The sequence below is a fragment of the Trichomycterus rosablanca genome, chromosome 3, assembly GCF_030014385.1.
Source record: "Trichomycterus rosablanca isolate fTriRos1 chromosome 3, fTriRos1.hap1, whole genome shotgun sequence".
Classification (NCBI taxonomy): Eukaryota; Metazoa; Chordata; class Actinopteri; order Siluriformes; family Trichomycteridae; genus Trichomycterus; species Trichomycterus rosablanca.
Window position 1 is genome coordinate 26899476 of NC_085990.1, and position 11294 is coordinate 26910769.

An 11294-nucleotide genomic window follows, 5' to 3' on the forward strand; every position below is an offset into this window, starting at 1 on the left:
ACAGTCAGTAATTGTAGAACTACAAGTACACCTATATGGAGTGTAGAAACAAGGAGGTGGTTTTAATGTTATGGCTGACCGGTGTACATTTTGACGTTTGCATGTCAATATAGTTAGCTACTTTTCTCTAAAAATATTTGTAAAATGAGCTGCACCTCCTCTACATAGCTTTGCAGCTATAACAGTCTTCACTCCCTTTGAAATGCATTTTACAAAATGCCTTAATGTGTCTGTGGAATCTTGAGCCAAATTTAGTATGGTATGTATGGTTGAACAAGAAGACCTGACTCACAACTGACATTTCAGTTCATCCCAAAGTTGTTTACTGAGTTTAATGTCAGTGCTCTGGGCGGTGAAAGCCACAGAGTTTCTTCAACTCACTAAACTCATCAAATCATGTCATTATTGGCCTTGATTTGTGCGCAGGGGTGAAGTCAATCAGAAACAGCAAAGGGTCTTCTCCAGACTGTTAATACATAGTAAGATGCAAATAATATATATTTTTCAATTGATATAATACACCTGTTAGCAATGAGTGTGACTAAAACACCTAAAATAAATAGGTGTCCACATATTGTACTGTTCAGCTTACACCGACTAGGCATAACATTATGACCACTGACAGGTGAAGTAAATAACACTGATTATCTCTTCATCACGGCACCTGTTAGTGGGTGGGATATATTAGGCAGCAAGTCAACATTTTATCCTCGAAGTTGCTGTGTTAGAAGCAGGAAAAATAAGCGAGCGTAAGGATTTGAGCGAATTTGACAAGGGCCAAATTGTGATGGCTAGACGACTGGGTCAAAGCATCTCCAAAACTGCAGCTCTGCAGTGGTCAGTATCTATCAAAAGATAATGCGCCCTGCCACAAAGCAAAAATGCTTCAGGACTGGTTTCAGGAGCACAACAACGAGTTTGAGGTGTAGACTTGGCCTCCAAATTCCCCAGATCTCAATCCAATCAAGCATTTGTGGGATGTGCTGGACAAACAAGTCCGATCCATGGAGGCCCCACCTCGCAAGAGTTAAAGGATCTGCTGCTAACATCTTGGTGCCAGATACCACAGCACACCTTCAGGGATCTAGTAGAGTCCATGCCTCGACGGGTCAGGGCCGTTTTGGCAGCAAAAGGGAGACCAACACAATATTACGAAGGGTTCATAATGTTATGCCTGATCGGTGTATATTGCATTTCTGCCTCACATCTGGTGTTTCTGGGTGGTGCTGAACGAACTGCTACACTGACCAGTATAAATCTCAGTACTGTAAAATATCTCCTATATCACACACTTATTTTTACAAGCAACAGATGAATATAGTAATAATCCTAAGTAAAAACAAAAACTCAATAATGGTTCACATGAATATTCATTGGTCATACCTGGCAAATCCTATCAGCGTTGGGTGAACACTGAGACACCAGAAAGAACCCGGGTGGGCACATGGTGCACTGCTGGCACTGGGGTGGCTGCATGTGGAAGTTGCAGTATTCATTGGGGCCGCATGCACTGTGGCAGCCAAGCAGAGCCTGTTCTGGTTCCCCAGTCACGTCCATCACTTTTGTGTCCATTTTATGCACGGCGTAGGACTTCTGCAGGTGGCTGCGCACCTGGCTCTGCACGCCTGCCAGCTGGCTCTCTAGAAAACTCTGCAGCTCCCCCTGCAGGCCCTGCAGCGACACTTGCTTGAGCGTCTCAGAAAGCAGGCCGTACTGCGCCTTCACCGCGTCCATCTGGTCATACATTCGCCGCTGCTGCTCCAGGATATCACGCTGCTGAGAGAGTAGTGCCCCCTGCTGCTCTTCCAGACGCTGCTGCAGCTCCCGAATCACTACCTGCTGAGCCCGTAATGCCTCCACCAGCTTCTCTTGGCCCTTTGAGAGCTGCAGGTGCAGGATGAGGGCATCCTCTGAGGGTACTTCATTCTCTCCTGCAGCAGGAAAACACAATTATGAATAAGAGTTGGGCAAAAAATAAGAGTTGGTTAGAGGAAAATGTTAACAGCAACTTTTACAGCAAATCGCATATTACACAGGAAACTGCTCATTTCAGGTGGCGCAGCGGTAAAAAGACACGCTGCAACCAGAGCTGGATTCTGAGTATATCGTATCGAATCCAGCTCTGCCTGTGACGTGTCTGGAGTAATTGCACCAAGAATGACAAGAACTCACTACAGGCTTTATTGAAGACTAGACCAAATAATAACTCTATTGTTATTATTTATTTATTTATTGCCAGCTATAACTTTTAGTTCATTTATTTCTGTGTTTGTATGATTTGATGATATGATTTGTGTAAATCCTACTTATTTAAAGCATCCTCCAGGCAACCCAAGAAGGATGGGCCCTGCTGAGTCTGGTTCCTCTTAAGGTTTCTTCCTGTAATTTTCAGGGAGTTTTTCCTTGCCACAGTCGCCCTCGGCTTGCTCAACAGGAGTTTTTGTATCTGTTGGTCCTGAATTTTGTAAAGTTGCTTTGAGACAATGTCTATTGTAAAAAGCGCTATATAAATAAAGTTGACTTGACTTGACTTGACCTTACCGGTTCGAGGCTGAGTGGCTGTATGAGCAACAATTGGCCGGTTGCTCAGTTGGGGGACGGGACAAAGAACTGGATGCAAGTCTCTCTCTGTCAGAATGCGATTACGAACTCTGCCGACTGATTAGAGGCGCCTGCACAGAGATGAGGAAGAGTGCCCTTAGGGTGTGTCTCTCATGCAACGCTAGGTGGCACCACACTCATCAATGTGTGGGTGGCAAAAATGCATCCAGCTGCTGCCCATGTTTCGGAGGGGATATGGGTTAGCTTCGATCTCCTCGGTCAGGGCAGGGTTCGGCATAGACAGAGAGAAAGCACAATGAAAATTGAACAATTGGATGCAATAAAGGGGGAGAAAAAGGGAAAAAAACTGCTAATTTCACGGGAGACGGCTCATTACACGGTCCGTGACGCGATTTTCATGGTTGTGTATTAGGTAGGGCCTTTCACATAGACAACTGATGTTCCAATTCATCCCAATTCAGTAAATCGAGGAGAGACAATGGTCTTTCCTGAACTGTTGCTACAAAGTTAGAAGCATTTCATTTATTTGACACAGTTGAGTGTGGTGGAAACAGCATGTGAATACATAATTATTGTTCCTCTAAGGCCATGTTGTTAGGAAGTTATACCTCAATTACTTCTAGACAAAGGCCATGAGTGAAGAAACAAGTGCTAGAGAAGTTGTAACAGGCTGGTTTCTTTAAAAAACAGAAGTAAAATATATGTACGTGCCTGCTAATAGAAAAACTCGTACACTGTAAATACACTGCACTGTTTTGTTTGTGAGATGGTATGCTCTGATGAGTGAAGTTTGTAATGATTTTGGACTCAGAAATGTTAACCCTGACTGCATTTTTGGGTCTTCCTGTCAAAGCTAAGATTTGAGGCTAGAAAATTGGCATGGAAACACATCAAAGCTGCTTAAATATTAAAACCAGTCGAGAGCCGGAGATTTTCCCTCAGCTGCACTTACACATTGCCTTTTTAAGCAGCAGAACAGATGGGAGTTGCTATGTGTGAAACTGATTGTTTTGAAGTGTTGCTCCGAAGAAAGTTTTTTGAGTATTGATCTCTATCAACTGCATCTATATCTGTGTGATTACAGTAAGCACTAAATCATGTTGTCACATTTTACTGTACTGCTCTGTATTGAGAAAAGGGTACAATTAAACATAAAAGAAGTCTGAGGTCGGTTGATGAAATAGCTTCTCAATGTTTAAATGAAGGGCCTAGTAGGAAAAATCTAGTATTCAACTACATTTGCATTTGCTAATAATAAACATCCACAGCATAGATTTTCAGTATATTTTAACTTTTTTACATCTAAATATTAACAAAAGGTACATGTTTATGAGTAATTACAAATATATTGTATTTATCCATGTTAAAAATCAAGAGGCACTTTTTGATGTTTTACCACCACTTTATCCCTGTCAATTAAGGGTTAAGGAACTTGCTCAAGCACCCAACAGTGGCAACCTAGCAGTGGTGGGTCTTGAACCAGTCACTCTCTATTTACTAGTCCTTGTGACCTATGTGCTAAAGCTTTATTCTCTATTGCAAATATATTTAATTTCTTTTGATGGACTCCCAATGTCAAAATTCTTTATTCATAATAATTACTCAAGGTGGGCGGCACAGCGGCTCAGTGGGTAGCACTGTCGCCTCACAGGAAGAAGGTCCTGGGTTCGATTCCCAGGTGGAGCGGTCTGGGTCCTTTCTGTGGGGAGTTTGCATGTTCACCCCGTGTCTGTGTAGGTTTCCTTCCACATTCCAAAGACATGCAGGTGAGGTGAATTGAAGATACAAAACTGTCCATGACTGTTTGACATTAAAAAAAATTTGTGTGACCAGTAATTACCTGTCCTGTCATGAAAGTAACCAAGATGTGTAAAATTATGTTAAAATCCTAATAAATAAATAAATAATTACTTAAGGGACCGGCTAGACCATACAAACTACAACGATCAGCCACAACATTAAAACCACCTCCTTGTTTCTACACTCACTGTCCATTTTATCAGCTCCACTTACCATATAGAAGCACTTTGTAGTTCTACAATTACTGACTGTAGTCCATCTGTTTCTCTGCATACTTTGTTAGCCCCCTTTCACCCTGTTCTTCAATGGTCAGGACCGCCACAGGACCACCACAGAGCAGGTATTATTTAGGTGGTGGATCATTCTCAGCACTGCAGTGACACTGACATGGTGGTGGTGTGTTAGTGTGTGTTGTGCTGGTATGAGTGGCTCAGACACAGCAGTGCTGCTGGAGTTTTTAAATACTGTGTCCACTCACTGTCCACTCTATTAGACACTCCTATCTAGTTGGTCCACCTTGTAGATGTAAAGTCAGAGACGATCGCTCATCTACTGCTGCTGTTTGAGTTGGTCATCTCCTAGACCTTCATCAGTGGTCAAAGGACGCTGCTCACGGGGAGCTGTTGGCTGGATAGTTTTGGTTGGTGGACTCTTCTTAGTCCAGCAGTGACAATGAGGTGTTTAAAAACTCCATCAGCGCTGCTGTGTCTGATCCACTCATACCACACAACACACCCTAACACACCACGTGTGTTACACCACCATGTCAGTTTCACTGCAGTGCTGAGAATGATCCACCACCCAAATAATACCTACTCTGTAAGGGTCCTGTGGGGGTCCTGACCATTGAAGAAGGAGGTTAAAAAAGTATGTAGAGAAACAGATGGACTACAATCAGTAATTGTAGAATTACAAAGTGCTTCTATATGGTAAGTGGAGCTGATAAAATGGACAGTGAGTGTAGAAACAAGGAGGTGGCTGATCAGTGTATGTCTTTTTTTGGAGGGTGGGGGTTGTTGTCTTGTTTAAATGTTTATTCTCTACTACTTTAGATTTTGGCTAATAATATTAAACTTATCTGTAGTATGCTCTGGTACATTCATTCCATTTATGTTTTCTGTTTGTACACAAGCAGCTAAATTATGGCGCTCCCACCTCTACACTTTATACGCTGTATGGTGTTCTTGGACTTATCTGTAAAACACTTTCTTCAATATTGACAAACGTTATTTATTGCCACAGAGTTATAGTATTGTTTTATCTGATTATGATTGTTCTGTTGTGTACAACTTTTAGATGCTATTCAATTACTGACAAAGCCTTAGCCATCCATTGTCAAGAGTCCTAGACAGCATAAGTGGCTCTGCTTTCTGGGGATGAGGAATGCAATTGCATGCCTTTATAAGCTGTTACAAACCTATACTTTGGCATACTGTTTCTAAGGGTACTCCCAGCAGTTATTTTCAGCGGTCACCTCTCAGAGACCAAAATGTTTTTGTTTTTTTTAGAATTTTAAGTTGTTCTGTTTAAATCATCATTAAATGCTGCCAAACCCATCCATAGTTACAAATAGCTGTGTGAAAGCAGTCTGTCTGTATTCTTAGTTAGTCTGACATTTTTTACTAAACTAGAAGTGTTATACCATGTTATTTGGTAATACAGATTATTGGTCAAAATTTTCTCTTGCTCTCTTCTCAAAAATGGTGTAGGGGTAATGTGATTTTAAGTGTCTCTGAATTGGTGATTTTAATCTACAACCCCAAATCAGAAAAAGTTGGGACAGTATGGGAAATGCAAATAAAATTAAAACACAGTGTTCCTTACATTAACTTTGACTTTTATTTGATTGCAGACAGGTTGAATCCGAGATATTTCATGTTTTATCTGCTCAACTTCATTTTATTTGTTAATATACCTCCATTCCTGTATTTCAGGTCTGCAACACATTCCAAAAAAAGTGGGACGGGGGCAATTTAGGGCTAGTAATGAGGTGAAAAAACTAAATAATTATGTGATGTCAACAGGTGAATGTAATCATGGTTTGGTACAACAGCAGCATCCAGGAAAGGCTGAGTCTTTGATGAGCAAAGATGATTAGAGGATCTCCAGTTTGTTAACAAATGCATGAGAAAATGATTGAAATGTTTAAAAACAATGTACCTCAAAGAAAGATTGGAAGAGATTTGCATATTTCTCCCTCTACAGTGCATAATATCATTAAACGATTCAAGGAATCAGGAGGAATTTCAGTGCATAAAGACCAAGGGCATAAGCTTAAGCTGAACAGCCTGTGATCTTTGATCCCTCAGATGCCACTGCATCAAGAACCACCACTCAACAATAGCTGATATAACCACATGGGTGAGGGATTACTTTGGCAAACCTTTGTCAAGCACTACAATACGGAGTTATATGCACAAATGCCACTTAAAACTTAACTGTGCAAAAAATAAGCCTTATGTTAACCATGTCCAGAAGCGGCGTTGACTTCTCTGGGCTTGGAGGCATCTAGGATGGACCATCACACAGATGCCTGGGTCTGTCATGGTATGGAGGTGTGTCAGTGCCCTTGTCAAAGGTCATTTACACTTCTGTGATGGCAACATTAATGCAGAAAAGTACATTGAGATCTTAGAGCAACATATGCTGCCTTCAAGACGTCATCTTTTCCAGGGACGTTCATTCATTTTTCAACAAAACAATGCAAAACCACATGCTGCACACATTACAAAGGCATGGATGCGGAAGAAGAGGGTACGGGTACTGGACTGACCTGCCTGCAGTCCTGACCTATCCCCAATAGAGAATTTTAAAAGGAAAAATGTGACGACAACGACCCTGTACTGTTGCACATCTTAAAACGTGTTTGCAGGAAGAATGGGACAAAATAAAAGCTGAAACATTAAATCACTTGGTCAAAAACGTCATTTAAGTGTGGAGAAAAGGAATGGCAACATTACAAAGTGGTAAATGCTTTACCGCCCCAACTTTTTTTGGAATGTGTTGCAGGTCTGAAATGCAGGAATGGATGTTTATTAATAAATGAAATTAAGTTGAGCAGACAAAACATGAAATATCTCAGGTTCATCCTGTCTGCAATCAAATAAAAGTCAAAGTAAATGTAAAAAGGTATTAAAAAGGTAAAATGACTAGTTTAGTTTAAATGTGTTGATGTTTTTGATGACATGGAAAACTGTAATGAGCTTGGACCAACGTAGCTCGGTTATGGAATAATACCCTTCTGCCTTCCAAATATGGCCGGCAAAGAGGTCACGGGGGCCGGATAATCGACTTTTCAGTTCCTCTCAACTGACAGTCATCTGCTGCTCGTTAAGTATTAATTCACTCCAGGTGGAAGTGTTTCTATTTATTATAGATTCTCACAGATTTGTCATCTCATCTGTTGGGAATCTGCTTTCATGGTAAGTCGGGCTCTGTCTGGTCTGGTTTTCTGGTGGATCAGACACTTTCATCTCTTTGTGGGATTTTCAGTGTCACAGTCTTTTCGGGCATTATGAGGGAACCGTCCTAGACAAGCAAGCTGCCCCAGAGGTGCTCTAACAGACATTTTCTGGAGCCCATGTTTGGACCCACACTGGGCACAGGCTGCACCAGTTAGTGGAGTGGGATACCACTCGTGCATTGCCGTCTATGGTTTTTCTGGGTTTCCCCTTCTTTCTCTTTTTTGGTTGTTGCAGGCGCTCTGAGCAGCTTGTCTTATTGTAGTTATCAGTTTTCATTGCTCTGCTGTTGAGGCCAGCTTTTCTGTAACCGACCCTGCACCTTGTCTTTTATTTGTTATTTTGTTTCTGTTTTTGGCTTTTATCATCTAATTACCCTTTTTGTTTGTGGCTTTTGTAGTCACAGTATTGTTATACCTTGGTTAAGCATCTTACAATTAGGTTTATTTTCAATTCATGCAGGTAATAGGCCACACCCACACACAAATTCACACACACACACACCATTGTCTGCATCCCTTTGAAATTGTGAAAGTAAACCAAAGCATCCAGAGAAACCCACACAGACATGGGAAGAGCATGCAAACTCCACACAGAAAGGACCCTTTAGCTGCCTGGCTGTGGAATTAAACTAAAGACTTTCTTGCTGTGAGGTGACAGCACTACCAACTGTGTCACCATGCCACCCCTCCATATTACAGAAAACATTTAAGCAGACCATAGGACTTTACATCTCTTACCCTAAACTCCAGGACATATCAACCATTCTGGCTGAGTCCCAAAACACATATAACTGTACCAAACAGCATGCCAATCATGGCAGTGTTACTGCACAATTATGGCACTGTTAGTCTTCTGATCCTATTTAGTACTGGTGGCAACTAGTTTCAGCCTTTAGTATTACAGTGGTAGCCTAGTGTATAAAGTTTTGGGCTATCAACTGAAAGGTTGAGAATTTGAATCCCAGCTCTGCTATGCAGTGACTGTTGGGCCCTTGAGCAAGGCCCTTAACCCTCTCTGCTCTAGGGTGCCGTACGATGGCTGACCCCAGCTTCCAAACAAGCTGGGATATGCAAAGAAAGGTTTTTGTTGTACTGTACATCTGTATATGTATATATGACAAATAAAAGCATTATATTGTATACTAACAGCTAAAGGTTACACACAATTTTAGTATTGAGGTTTGAGTTACACATTAATTAGTGCATAGCAAACAGGGTGGTGACGACCAGGCAGTTAACCTAGAAGGTATCAGTCCCAGGCAGAAACAAGTGAAATTTTCTATGTTGGATGCCTCAACGATTTTGGTAGTGGCTAAACATTCACATATTCTATAACTTTTTATATGGGACGTTTTTACTTAAAACAACTTACAATTGTGACTAGATACAATATAAGCAGTAGAGGCCTTGCTCAAGAGCCTAACAGTGGCAATCTGCAACATTGTGATCACTAGTCCAGTGTTCTGAGCTACCACTGTCCCTGCAGCTCCTTAAGCTCACTTTGACCATTGGTTAAAAGCTTCTGAACACTTCATATTTTTTTGATAGTGATTTGACCATTGGATGCAAAGGGTCTATATAACTGTGGTCTAAATAAATAAAAATTGCTTTATATCATTAACAATTGGATGCCAGTTACATCTGAATAAACCATCCAATATGTTTACACCACAAACAGAAACTATTTTAATAGAAATCATGGCTGTTCTTTACACTCAACTAAGCTGTTGCATTGAAGATGCTAGGTGCCTGCTGCTGAGGAAAGCATAATAGATCTTTATCCAAACCTTTTTTTATTTTTAGAGGGGCAAAAGGTAAAACACAGAGTAGTAAGACAATACTACAGTTAGAAACATAGCCAGATTAGATTTAAGATAAACCCCAAACAAGTCTAGAGCAGTTAAATCCAGTGTTTCACTAGTTACAGTTCACCTGGTTTGATGTCACATGTGAGCTGCACTCCCAGTGGGGCTCCTCCGAGGTCAGATGCAGGATATCCGATATCCGGAAACTCTCCCAGAAACTGAGCTGCTCTGTCCGACACGTGCACAGGACCTTCCTCCACCCCGCAGTCGTCTGATAGGCATGGCTTTAATCTGTGTTTGGTCCTGATCCTCAAAGGCAGCCTGCACTCCAAACCCCGGCATTCTCGGGTGTCGTTAATGGCCTGCGGTGGTCTTTTGGTTGTAATACAATCCGCTCCAGCACACGCAGGGCCTGAGGCTTCTACAGTTAGGCGTGTCCTGGTGCTTTCTCTTGCATGTGACAAAGTGTGAACGGCTGTGTGTGAGTCTACCACATCTGGTGTAGCATATATTCCATGTTGAGGATTTTGAGGGATTGGTAGAGCTGCAGATCTGCTTTGAGTTATTGGGTAATATTGCCGCACTGGTCTGGACGGTCTGCCTGAGTGAGGACAGTGTGGTCCTGAACATGGTCTGGACTCAGATACACTTTTAACAGTCACAAACAAACAAAGGTGACACCACAGAAAAAGGAATGTCCTCACAGGCAGCATCTTAAAATGTCCCTAAAAACAGAAATAAACATTGTCAAACATTTGTCCTGCAGGTATCATAAAAAAGTTATTAGGGTTCCCACTAAAAACTGGTTGCTTAAGGTTTAACCACTATAGTCTACACAGATAAGCCAAAACAAGGACCACCCTACTAATAATATGTCAAAACATGTCTGACCAGTTGAAATCACGGACTCCTGAATGGCTCATTAATTGTTGCTCTAATTGTAATTCCTCTCATAATGTGTCCAAAATAAGAGTTTATTTAGAATATAGAAAGTAAAGACATAACTGAGCAAATAAAGAAGATTTATTGAAGAACATTAAGCCTACCTTGATCACATTTATCCATCTGCCATAATTAGTATTGATTCTAGGTATGTATTTAAGGATTTAGCAGATTCCCTTACCAAGTCACCAAGACAAGAATATTTGTTTTTCAGTTTGTTGATCATTTTCTCTTGGCTGGGTCCCCTGAGTCGAAGTCTTCTTTTGTTTTGTTTAATTTTATGGTTTTTTTTTAATACTTTTCAATGGAACCTCCATTGAGATGGTAAATAACAGAGAGTGTGTGGCTCCGTATGCAATGCTGCTCACTGTGGCATTTGTTAGGTATAACCATTTAAACTGAGAGCATAAATAAAACAATAAAAATTAATGAATTAATTGCAAACAAGCAAGGAGGATGGGGGTCCCTGCTGAGTCTGGTTTGCTGAACAGTGGTTTTTGGTCTGTTGGTCCTGGTTTCTGTAAAGTTGCTTTGAGACAATGTCCATTGTAAAAAGCGCTATACAAATACAATTTACTTGACTTGGTATGTTTGTGTTGTGTAGGGCAGATTAGCTTGTGTAGTCTTTACTGTTTACTAACTGGTTTGCTGTTCATATGCTATCCATAGCAAGAGTGGTCCTTCATAACTAATATATTTTATGAGAATGTATCTATTTTAAG